This window comes from Euprymna scolopes, chromosome 3, assembly GCF_053919585.1.
Source record: "Euprymna scolopes isolate OS-2025 chromosome 3, ASM5391958v1, whole genome shotgun sequence".
Lineage (NCBI taxonomy): Eukaryota > Metazoa > Mollusca > Cephalopoda > Sepiida > Sepiolidae > Euprymna > Euprymna scolopes.
Window position 1 is genome coordinate 149110770 of NC_136484.1, and position 14094 is coordinate 149124863.

A 14094-nucleotide genomic window follows, 5' to 3' on the forward strand; every position below is an offset into this window, starting at 1 on the left:
GGATCCGAAACCGATCCCTTGTTTGGGAGTTTGCTGTTTCCGAGACCGACAATACTTTCTTTTGTAGATGCGACCTGGTCGGATTAGCTTTAGTTTATTGGGTACTTCGTTTCCTCCTCTCCTCTGAGGTTGAAATGGTCTATTCTCTCCTCTCTTAATTGCCTGAGCAGCACTCTGACCTGCCAGGCCCAATCTTTGTCTTCCTTCACTGCTCTCCCAGTGGTTTTAGCAGACCGGGCTCTCTTTTTCGCTTCCTTGGGGTTGTTTGCGGGCAGGCTGACGTGGGTGTTTCATTTCTGCTCCCTTCTCTGGGCAGAGATGTCTATCTCCTCTCTCTCTCTTAATTGCGACGCGGCACTCTGACCCGCTAGCACCCACTGCGTCTTCCTTCGCTGCTCTCCTCCCTTGCGGAGGATCTGAGCTGACTAATCCGACATCCCTGTGAGGGGAAGTCAATCCACTTTCTCTCTTCTGACCTCACCCACTCCCCTCCACCCCCCATTTCCCTGCATTTTATTTTCTCCGACGAGGCGCCAAGTTTGAATTCGTGTTACCACCATATGCATGGCACACGTGGTACTGGGTCCTATAGAGCCCATCCTGCTAGGTTAGACAAATAAAAAGTAAAGAGACTCTTGACTGGTGGTACAAATGAGATCTTGTCCCCCGAATGTTTGTTTTTTTTTGGCACTAGGGAACCTTCCGAGGCTACCCTACCACTACCCTCCTATTTTTTTGTTTTATCACCCCCTGGTCAACCCCTACTCGAAGGTCGACGCCTACCCCCCCCCCCATCTTCCCCCCTTTTTTTGTTTTTGACAATTATTTATTTTTCCTTCTACACCTGATAAGAACTTTTCCCAATCCCCATTAGGGATCTTCCCGCTTGTTTTCAGTGCCTTGGAAAACAGTAGGTGATCTAACTTTCTAGATTAGCTCAGAGAGGGACCTTACTAACAATGCACTAGGCTATTTTATTTTTTGTATATTTTTTCTAGATTCCCCACTCCCTAACACGAACTGTTTCTCTTCCAAATTCAAGAACTTTTTATTTTCCAATGAATTGAACTTTTTTCACACGCACACAGACACATTTTAATTTAAAAAAAAAAAAAAAAAATTTACACACATACACACACATACACACACACACACACACACAGAAATTGTAAATATATTCTTTTTTGCAAAAACGCTGGGGTTTTCATTAGTTTAGAGTCCACAGAGTGAATGAGGTATTGTGGTAAATGTTTCCAGTCAAGAGTAAAGTCGCCAAAGACTCCAATTTTAACTTTAGTTACAAAGACCCTGCAACACTCCCCATCCAACTTCTTGTATGGCCTTGTGCCTAAGTTTGTTTACAAATGTTAATTTTTTGCTTTTATTTTTTTAATTTCTCATTATTTAATTTTAATTTTTTTCATTTTGGAAATAAACTATATAAACAAGATCAATGTGTAGTATCTGTTCCAGCAAATACTGCAAGCAAAGACCATATGTGGGGGAAACCCCACATGTAAGACCTTGGTCAATGTAGGGGCAACCCTTCATACCAATTGTCACTATCAAGCTCCCTTACTCCCCGGGGAGTTGGGCCCATTTCCCCTTCACTCCTCACATTAAAAATCGGCCTTGTGCCTAATTTGCTCAGTGGGGGAGCAAATAAATACCAACCTCACATATAAGACCTTGATCAATGTAGGGACAACCCTTCATACCAATTGTCACTATCCAGCTCCCCTACTCTCCGGGGAGTTGGTCCCCATTTCCCCTTCACTCCTCACATTAAAAATCGGCCTTGTGCCTAATTTGCTCGGTGGGGGAGAAAATAAATACCCTTTTCTTGGCCTTTTGGCCAAGATCAAAGTGTATTATCTGTTCTTACTACATGCTGTACTTATTGTGATATAAAGTGGGGGATCACTTTTTATTTTATTTTTTTTTTTTACACAGTGGTCACCACTTATCAAGGCCCGGAAGCCACTCAGGGATAAGGGTTATTGCAAATACATTACGTTAGTGTGGAGATTTGATGAAATGTTTACTTAAGGGGGCGGTTGATAAGGAATTTGTTAACGTTGGACTTGAACACATCCAAGTTGTAGTCAGGTGGGAAGCAGGCAGACGGAACAGAGTTCCACAGGCGTGCAGTTCTAAGAAAGAAGCTTTGTTCATGGAATCCACGTTTTGATTTAGGCACAGATAAAGAGTGGGGGAAATTTTTCACAGTGGATTCGGCTAAACGGGTGTTTTTCGTAAAAGATTGGCGTGGAGGGACCAGAGATTGGAGTTCAGACGAGCACCTGCCATGGAAATAACGATAAAACAAGGACAGGCTCGCAACGTCTCTTCTGTGGGAGAGAGGTTGCAGGGTAGAGAAAAGGGCATCCCCCACTAAGCCACGAAGTCTATTTTGTACTCTGTCAAGGCAGGATAGGCTGTTTTTAGCAGCTCCTGCCCAGATATGGCAGCAGTATTCCATCCTTGGACGTACTTCTGTATTAATTTAATGTAAAATGATCACCCACTTTAAAACCAGTCAGTCTCAAAGCCATTCAAGTCATTCTCCGGATCATTCAAGTTGTTTTTGAAGGACTCCAGTTATTTTTTAAGCATTCAAGTCATTTTTAAGTTCATTAGTCATTCTAAGTTATTTACTTTTTATTTATTTAAGTCATTTCAGCTCATTTTTCGGTCATTTTAGTTCATCTTTAAGAATTTCATGTCAATCCTACATTCACGTATTCATTCATTACACGAGAGCACGAGACTAATGGCTATCGGCCTTGTTTCTTATAATATCCACTGACATAGATACCAGGAACACGCCATAGCAACATCGTTTTGCTGACCATGTACGAATCATGAAAAAGCTCTCCATACCACATGATTGAAGGCTTTTACAAAAAGACCTCAACAAAATTATAAAATGGCTAATGGCAACAATATGGCTATAAACGCATAAAAAATTGAAGTACTCTAATATGGTAACAAAAAATCATGTCAAGGAAACATCTGGATACTGGTGTTAGCAACAAGAAACCACATCAAAGAAAGTAGTGAAGGATCTAGGGGCTTATATGAGCAAAGATGCCACCTTCACAAAACATATTGACCACAACACATCAGTCGCAAGACAACTAAAAGAATGGATACAGAGAACCTTCAGGAGAAAGAACACTAAGTGCATGCTCACACTATGGAAATCACTTGTCTTCCCAAGGCTGGAATACTGCTGTCAGCTGTGGGCGTAACAAAAAGTAATGGAAATCTGCAAAAACCTCAGAGAACATTCACCAAGAAAATATGTAAAGTAGATCAAATGAATACTGGAGTAGGCTGAAGGAGCTGCAACTGTATTCGCTACAACGTCGAAGAAAAACGATATATTATCATCTACATATGGAAAATCTTAGAAGGAAGGATCTCAAAACAACAGTAGTAGAAATAACCCACCAGCGGTGAGGGAGCCTGTGCTATATAAAAACCACACCTGGACCACCTACAGTGGCACAAGAATATTCAACTGTTTTCCAGCCGTAATGAGAGATATAAGGAGAGTGTCCCTCGACACTTTCAAGAAACATCTGGACATCTGACTGGAAAAGATACCTGATCAGCAACCAACACCAGGCCACCCTAGACCCAATCTCAATAGTCTAGTGGACTGGACCTCTGTGGAAAGTGGGCAGCCTGGGTGCAGTGGAGCTTCAGCTCAGCTGTGTCAATAACCGACAAAATAAAAAAAAGAGAGAAAGATATATATATATATATATATATATATATATATATATATATATATATATATATATATATATATAATTTGGTTTTACATAAGCAGTAATGAGCATGTTTCGGTCAGCTAGTTTTTAGTAACTAGAGATCTATTCAGGCAATCCAGCTTATATGAAAGCAACGTTGGTAATGAAAATCAAAGGTAACTTTACAGTAAAAAAGCTATTAAGAAATAGAAACAAGGCGATCAGGTTGAACTGTGAGTAAAACAAGATTAAGAGGGTGTTGGTTTTTCTCTGTGTTGGGGTGAGAGAATAAGATAGGTAGGGTTGAGGTTTAAAAACTCAAGTTGAAGACAGGTTTGAGACAGTGAGAGATTGAAGTGAGATGTTATCTGTATGCGTGTATGCTTGCTGGCCATCTTTAAACCTAAATGTACTAGTTTATACAAGGTAAATTAATTCCCCACGGTGATTTAGTTCACAATACACTGTTATCTACATTGCACTGTATGCGAACCTATAGTTGATTTTATAAAATTATTATAGACAATAACTTGAATTAAAGTTAAAAATGCAAAAGCTAAATATCATGGTTCAATTATGCTCTAAACAAGAACATTCATTTCGAACACACACTGGTTTTATGAAAGAATCTACTGTTGATTTTATACACCGGGCTCTTCTGCTTGTATGGTGATAAAACTTCTAAAATATACGTGCGATGTTATGCTGTATCAGTGTGCTAACTTTGGTCCAAATCGGTCTCTTCCTTCTTTGATTGGATTTTTTATACTTATTCGGAGTATTCCGATACAAAACCTGATAACACTTCCAGACAACCACATAAGTTGAACAACGTTAAGATTAGATGGGAGAGTCCAATAGCACATACCCAGCAAAATCAGAAATGAGAAATACCGAGATTAAGATCTTGAAGACTATTCACGTTCGGTTGAGGAAGCCTTCTCTCTGCAAGCAAAGAAATGTCTCTTAGGTTTGAGCTTGATAAATCTCTAGGATCTTTGAAAATAATATGATAATGTTGCTTATTTTAATCGGTTCCCTGTCTTTTATTATTATTATTATTATTATTATTATTATTATTATTATTATTATTATTATTATCATCCGTTAATATAGTGCAATGCAGCTTTATTTTAATAATCTACATATTTTTGATTTTTCCTTTTTAATCGCAAGTCCCTTTAGTCAGCTTTGGAAAAGCGAGGGCTGACTCGCTCTCTTTTTTCCCTATCCTCTCCTTCCCCCTGTGAGAACACGGGTCTAGTTTAACTTGACGAACCAGCGAACAAACCAGTTGCAAGAGAATATTTTCAGTGTTGCAATTCAGAAATCACAACATATTGTTAAAATTGCAAAACAAGGAAAAGAAATAAATAAAAACTAAAAATGAAGTCTTTTATCAGAACACATACTACACCTTGCTTCTAACAAAAGGGCAAACCTAGGAGTTATTAAGGGAATAGGATTTTTTAGTGCAAAGTGAGTAACACAATAGTAACAAATACTCCTAGTAGCATTTTGGTACTTTTTGGTTCTTTTTGATACTTTTTGGTATTTTTTGGTATTTTTTTGGTTCTTTTTTTGGTTCTTTTTTTGGTACTTTTTTGGTTCTTATTTTTGGTATTTTTTGTTTTTTTTCAAAATGTGTTTCCTTTATTGCGCTCATTCTATTAGAAAAAAAAATTGAATTCAACTTGAAAAATAGCACGGTTCGTAAACTGCACAGGTACCTTTTTTTTTTTATTGGTTTCAATTTTGATACCGTGTTTAAGTTTTGCCAAGGGAGTTTCTAACACCACAGTCAAAAGAAATATGTATTGTGTGCGCATTGACATTATTGTCTGCAAGCATACAGTAAAAACAGTGCAACGTTAATTAAATATCCCTGCTACACCTATACACCATGATCACTAAATTTCTGCTTATTTTCTTGTATTCACATCTTATCAGCAGATCGTGGGTTGGAAAAGGGCAAGAACGGTGTAGTTGTATTAGCTGATTGTCCAATGGAGTAAAGCCGCTCAGACGAAATCCTGACCTGTCCTTTGGGTCATATGTAATCTCTAGTGTACAGTTTAAACATAGATATTTCAAGTGAACCGCAATTGCATACAAGTCAGTTGATGGCGTTTATTCCAGTTGCTACGTGTAGCAATGGATGCCGTGCAAGTCTTAAGCAGATAAGTCATTCTCAAGTTCAAATCTAAATCTCTTGATGGTGCGCGTGCGCACACACACACACACACACAAATGTACGTGCATATATACATAAAAAATATATATATAATGGAAAGGATGTTTGCTTGAAGCATTCCTGGTAAACAAATATGTGAGAGTGTAAGAAGGCTATAGCAATGAAGGAAATAGGGTGTTGAAGTGATGTGATGTATGAATAAAAACAGATAGAGAACGAAGGTTTTGTAGATTTTTAAATCTTCGTATATCTATTGTGAGGGAACTCATGGCGGGGTTATAATACGAAAGGGATTACTCAATCTTATTTCTTTATATATATATATATATATATATATATATATATATATATATATATATATATATATATTCAGTAGACAGAAAACGCCCACACATGGCAGAACGCAGGCAGGTGTGAAACAGACGAAGAACCCCCACACAAACACCCTGCCACGTCACGTATTCTTTTCTTCCTTACAAAGGCAAAGCGTGCAGAACGAAATAAATCAACTTTCGTGGGAAAACCAAGCCACGTGGTGACAAGGCTTGAAGAAAGAGTTGAAGATTTTACAGACCTCCTGTTAAGACATGAACAACTAATCGTCTAACCCACGGCGCCCGCCGTAAAAATGGCCCACGGTGGCCAACTAGATGTCACAGTGCGCCCAAATCAATTTAATAAAAATAACTGTAATGGAAAAGGATTAAACAAGCTAAAAATATTTTCAACCTAGCAGAAAAAAACTGATCACCAAAAGGAAAATGATGCTTAAATGCAAGCAAGGATATATCTAACGGGACAGATATATGCACTTGAAAATGAGCATGGCAACTTGTGGAATTTCCAACATAGCAAAGTAAAGGACAAACCACCAAAAGGAGAACGATGCTTGGAGACGAGTATATATATATATATATATATATATATATATATATATATATATATATATATTAAAAATAATATATATGTCGCTCCCCATTAAAAGGGGGTACCAGATTGGTCAATGGGAAAATTATTCCCAACAAGCATTTAGGTAAAAATGCACTTTCGTATAAATACTTGAATTCATTCAATTCAAGAAAGTATCGCTAACAAAAACAAATAAAAACATCTACGTAAAAGTGATACACTTAGTAGTCCGGCGAGGTTAGCACCGTGGTAGAGGTTTAGGTTTCTTATCACGAGGTGCCGCTTTCGAATTTCGCTAGATTCAGCCACTCTGATGAGTTGTGGACGACGAAACACATGTCAGTGGATAATTATATTTTAAAAATAATATATATGTCGCTCCCCATTAAAAGGGGTACCAGATTGGTCAATGGGAAAATTATTCCCAACAAGCATTTAGGTAAAAATGCACTTTCGTATAAATACTTGAATTCATTCAAGAAAATATCGCTAACAAAAAAAAATTTAAACATCTACGTAAAAGTGATACATTTAGTAGACCGGCGAGGTTAGCACCGTGGTAGAAGTTTAGGCTTCTTATCACGAGGTGCCGCTTTTGAATCTCGCTAGATTCAGCAACTCTGATGAGTCGTGGACGACGAAACACGTGTCAGTGGATAATTATATTTTAAAAATAATATATATATATATATATATATATATATATATATATATATGATGATTGCTGCATTTTTCCAGACAATCGCCGTCATATTGAGTTCTCCTCATCTCGTCATCCATGCCATCTCAGATGACTCTACAGTCCCACCGCAAATTGGCACATCTTGAAGCAGATGTGACATCCAAATTCAGCAATTTCCACTGAGTTAACTTCCTCTGGGGGTTAAAAGGTATTCCTATGAACAATCATATATCTTCTCAAACCAGCAGTAGACTTGCAAATCCTGCTGCATATCAAACAGATCGTTTGGTTTGGACTAATAGACATAAAGTTAACCTGAACAGGAGTTTTGTGTGATTTAAGGTGTTTGACATAGCCCACTTTTGACAGAAACACTCGATCACAAGTGCTGCATTTCAAGCTCTCTGTGTCATGATTAAGACCATCAATTAAACCTTTCCAAAGCTCTCGGTTCAGATTGTTGTGCGCCTGTTTTCTTTTCTCTAGAGCATCATAACTTTCATGTACAATCTTTCACCACTTCGGTCTTGGCAAAGTAAGTTCTTCCCGTGTCGATGTTGATTTGTAGGACTTTCAAATTGTTTTTTGTACAGTCCCTGAACCTCTTCCTAGGCTTATGTTGAGAGCGCTTGCCATTTTCCAGCTCCACCTAAAAATTTGTTTCGGCATTCGAACCACATGGCCCACCCAATGCATGTAAGATCTGATTACAAGGGTCTCAATACTAGAGCAACATGCTCCCACAAGGACCTCAATGTCGAGTACTTGTGCTTGCCACTTGGTGTTTAAGATACGTCTCAGGCATTTTTAGTGAAATCTTTCAAGCCATTTAATGATCTGAAGATCAGTCTGTCTAAAACAAAGGTGATGTTCACTCCTACACCAGACCAGTTATATGCAGCGCTGAACATCATGGCATGTGGTGCTAGGCTAGGGGTAGTTGATTCTTTTGTCTACCTTGATAGTTTCCTGTCTAGGGATGGCTCTCTTGATACTGAAATTCACAGACGAATTCAGAAACCTTCTGTAGCTTTCGGAAAGTTAGAGAATAGAGTGTGATCTTATCGTGGCATTACAGACAAGGATCTGTGTTTACAAGACGCGTGTGCTAACAATGTTGTTTTATTCCTTGGAGACATGGACATTACATCAAAGGCATAAGCATATATATATATATATATATATATATATATATATCCATGGCATTATCATAAAAAGAAATCGTCACCCATGAACCCTCCCATACAGCTAAATACAGGACGAAATTCAAGGAAATATATTAAAGTTTGAACAGAGACATACCAAAATATATGTGCACCCACACAAAGCACATGGAATACAGAAGGGAAAGTTGATCAAAGGACATCGAATGTGAAGGACTTTTGTTTGTCACTATGCTAAGAGAAGTAATTTTGTAAAAAATGATAATTAATGACGTTTTATTTGTTTGGATAATACCTGTTTCCTCAGCTAAGTATTTTATGTTAACTCACCTCAATTTACTCGACTCATTCCGTCCCTATTAAGATGCTGAGTGAAATATTTTTTAGCACATTTAATCGTTTTGCATGATATAGAAAAAAGAGAAAAGATTTATTTTGTGGATCTTCTTTTGTTCAACTCCTCTCTAACCTCATTTGATGATGTCTACATATCCTTTTGAAATCATTAATTCTTATGGTGTAATAAAATATCGATATATATATAATTCTCGGTGTTATATTCTTTCATTTTTCATCTTATTTGCTTTTGCCAAGTGTGCGACGCGTTGAGTTATTTCATGATAATTACAGATAACGAAACTATCTGTCATAATTATTGTGCATTTTATGAGTGATATACAATTATTTTGTTTTTACTAATGCGATATGTGATTGTGATTGTGAGATATACCCTAATTGAAATTCCCATTTGGAATGCATCATTTTAACATGGGAGTGATGGTCAGAAGCATACTGTAACATGGGGGCTCGTCCGGGAATCAGTTACATATCAAGGAAGTGAGAGTTCATCATTTGAATAACAATCCTCATTGGCATACCAGAGTGTTTCACACTGAAAAACAAAGCAAAATGAAAAACACAGAAGATTTTATAAAAATTCCATCATCAGATAGATTAAATAGGCTCAAAAAAGATGAACTGGTTGAAATAGGGAAAAAACTAGAATTAGAAAAAGCCAGTTGATAAGAGTGATCACTGAGCACAAGGTGGTCAACGATATTTTCGGTGAAAAAATGCTGTAAGAATTACCAGTGGAAAAAACGACCATGACCAGGTCGAGCTCGAAAAAACTAGGAAAATTGCTAGGATGGAGATAGAGAAAGCTTGAATCAAGCAAGAAATTAGGATTAGTGAATTGAATATAGCTCGTCTAAAGGTGGGCAAGCAAGGCAAATTCGATATAATGAAACAAGTACGCCTAGTCTCAAAATTTGTAAAGAAGGAAGTGGATGACTATTTTGCACATTTTGAGAGAATCGCCTTTAACATGAGATGGCTGAAAGAATGCTGAGCAATGCTTTTGAAGACAGCATTACACAGGCACTTCCAGTGGAGAACTGTGCGAACTATGAAACGGTAAAGACAGCTGAAGGGATAAGAACTAGTTAAAAGGCCAAAACTGTGCTCTATATAGCCACATTGGCGAACGGATATATGATAACCCATAAGACAAGTAGAATAAAACCCCAAGAACCCATGCATTTGCAGGTCAGAGAGCAATGTGCAGTAAAAAGGCAGAATAACAATCCGCATGTGTCCATTGGGAACCTGTCAATCATGGCTAACTGACCGTTACTTGGGCCGGGAAATGAGATCCATAGTATGCTTCAAGTGTGGGAAGCCAAGTCACGTAGCTGCAAAATGCCAGACGAGGTAAATAACCGAGCCCAATCAGGTTACCCTAGACAAAACTTCAAGGAGCAGTTTGTCATGGAGTATATAAAACATATCAACTCATTGTGGCAAGAGGATATATCTCCCAAGACAAAGAAAGTCGAGGAAAGCACCATTCTTAGGGATACAGGTGTATTCCAGTCTCTAGTGAGAAGAGAATAGATGCTTAAGGAAGCGATAGGGACTGCAGGTAGATCGATTACAATTAAGGAATAAGAAATAAATCCATGAGGGTTCTATTATTCAGAGTCCATCTAACATTGGAGTAGATCTGAAGAGAGTTCATGGTAGAGGTAATTAGCGATCTTCTGATGGCTAGTTATATCACTGAAAATTAAATCAAAAATGGACAAAATGTAGGGCAGAAAGAAGAGATGTATGGGATTATGCATCCACAGGGATAATGACACGAAGTAAGAAAAGGGAGGCAGAAAAAGTAAATAAGAGGTCGCCAAAAGCAAGAAGTAGTATCCCAACCTTGTTTATCTGCACTGTAACAAGTATTAATCAGTGAGTAGCACAATGATGTCAACTTGAAACTTCTGTTGCATTGAATTGGAGAAAGACATTCTCAGAATTCCAAAAGCCAAAGAAATGGAAGAAACATGAGAAAGCGGATGAGAGCAAATAATGGTGCCTCGGGTAGATATTATGAAGGTAGCACATGAGATACCAATGGCAGGTCACCTTAAGGTAAATAAACCTTAGAGAAGCTGAACAGATACTTTTACTGGCCAGGAATCGTCGGGCAACCTGCAGGATATGTCAGAAGGCGGGAAAGCCCAATCAAAACATTCTTCAGACACCATCGTAACCTATACCGGCAATGGAAGAACCATTTAGTTGAGTAATTATAGATTGTGTATGACCATTACTCAGAAATAAGACGGGACACAAATTTATATTGACTATAATGTGTGCATCCTCAAGATTCTCCAAGGCGATTCCGTCAAATAACATCTTGATGAAGAAGGTGGTAGACACGTTAGTAAAGTTCTTCACTAAAATGGGACTACCATAAATCATACAGACCGGCTAGGGGTCTGACAAAATGTCAAGAATATTTAAGCAAACAATGGAGCAACTGAGAATCACCCATATAAAGTTCAGCGCTTACCACTCTCAGTCATAGGAAGCTTTGGACAATTGCATGCGACTTTGAAGATCATGCTAAGAGCATATTGTGTAAAGCACAATGCTGAGTTAGATAAAGGGATTCCATTCGTAATATTCGCATCTCAAGAAGCCGTTTAATGCTCAGATCCATGCCTTGAACGTTTACAAATCCAATGCAGTTAATGTCAATCCAGAAGATGGGTTTGTTGATTTCACAGTAGTGACAGAGATGTAAGTAACAAAGCGTGCTCCAGACTTTTATGGTCAAGGCATTAAAAGTACATTGAGAATGGTAGTGGCTATGTAGAAAAATAAATTCTGGAGCATAAAAGGTCACTAGTTTTAATGGTACTATTTCCGTCTTCATACTCTTCAACATTTTAGTTTTTAAGTTAAAAATACTTACTTTTGGAACGACTATCACACACACACATATATATATATATATATATGTATATATATATATATATATATATATATATATATATATATATATATGTATATATATATATAGCATAATCATGTTGACAAACCGGTTCTTGCCAGATCACCAAAGTTAAGCAACGTTGAATCTGGCTAGTACTGGATACGTGACCATTTGGGAATTCTGGGCGCTGTATATGCTCTCCGCTATTCTCGGCATTGTTTCCAGTCGTCCTGTACCTTAACTTGTCACTGGTAATCAACAATGTTGACTCAGGAGAGGCATGGTTGGAGACAGCGCAACTCTTGCCACACAAATTTCATGCGCAGGCACCCTTACAGTGGGTAGCCATAGTCTGTCAAAACTGAAGGAAACCACAATATATATATATATACATATATGTATATATGAAGAATAAAACATATATTTCGGAGTAAGACTCCTTTGTCAATCTTTTTTTTCCCCCTCTTCTTCCTCGACGTAATTTATTCTTCAAATTTCACTCAGCGCTTCTAACGGGAAAACTACCCAGATTTTCAAAATGCGCAACCACGCGTCACCTATCCAGCTTCATAAAAATCTCACAGTTAACAACATCACGTGGACTCTTCATCGAACTACCTTCCACTACATTACGTCGAGAAGGAAGAGGAAACAAAAAAGATTGACAAAGAGGTCTTACTCCGAAATATATTTCTTTAAAACTAAACACCCGTTTATTTTATTAAAATATCTCGCATTGCAGTTTTGGCTTCAAATGTATTTATACATGTTTTATTCTTCAAATTTCACTCAGCACTTCTAACGGATATGAACAAAAAACTACCCAGATTATATATATATATATATATATATATATATATATATATATATATATATATATATATATATATATATATATATACACACATTGGTCTTTATTATTGGTCTTCATTGTCTACAGCTTATTATTTTTTATTATTGTTTAAAACTGCGCTCTATTAATGGATTATGCCCCCACCCCACCCCCGAGGGATATGCTTGAAGAGACAGCATCAATATTTTCTTTCACTTTGTTTTTTTTTGTTTTTTCTTTTAATATTTAGTCAGACAAGAAGTAAATCCTTATATCAGAGTCTCTGACAAACAAATAAATCAAAGACTGTGTGGGGGCCTTTTCTAGTCTCACACAAAAACACGCGTTCATATCTCAAGCCATATTTCTTGTCATATACATACGCGCACATGTACACACAAGAAGATATATTCACGTTCGCGTACATACACTCACATTCACGCGTATACACCCACACGCTAACGTACGCACATGTACACACACATAGACAACGTCACTTCCATTTCAAGTTAAATCCACAAATGCGCAAAAGACCACCGGAAACAACTATAAAAGCAAGAGACAAGCTGTTTCCTACTCTTTTCCAACTCGCCTTCCGAGCTGAGAGGTTCTACGGACCAGCCGCCATGCTACTGTATGTGTGGGGGCAAGAGTTAACAGACAGTACGTACACCTTACACGTTTTCTATCTCTATGGCCTGGATTGACTTTTTCTCATTTTCTCTCTATATATATACTACAATAGACTTTCCTTCTCACCAGCTAACAGCGAGAGATGCACACCAAACTGCATTGACTTTCTCTCTTTCTGTCTCTGACAATAGACTTTCCTTCTCACCAATAAACAGCGAGAGACGCACACCCAACTAAAAACGTGCGGTACCCTTTTCTTTCATGTGTTTCTTCACGAAATAAATCCTAGTTCGTTTAATTCAAGTAAACTCGTTGTTCGTTTCTTCCTCAAAGCAATTCATTATTCCTAACAAATTGGCGACACCCGAACGTGAGATGAACACGCATTTCCTTCTTTACCCTAGACCGCTACTACGGTATGTATTTTTAAAAGTTATTTTATGAATGTTGTTTCTTCATGTACAGTTTATAGGAAACGATACAGATATTGTAAATCGTCATTAATGAGGCTATTTATATTTTTAATTTTATTTGAAAAATTACTGACTATTAATGTCTCTTTATTTCTGTCTCATTTATTTCGACACATACGCACACACTCTCACTTACTGTATACACATACACACACACACGCATATGTATA

At 37.5% G+C, this 14094-nt stretch overlaps 1 pseudogene; it reads left to right on the plus strand.

Annotated features, from left to right (window-relative positions):
* Positions 1–1834: 1834 nt before the first annotated feature.
* LOC145264147 (U2 spliceosomal RNA) lies at positions 1835–1965 on the plus strand (annotated as a pseudogene).
* Positions 1966–14094: the final 12129 nt, after the last annotated feature.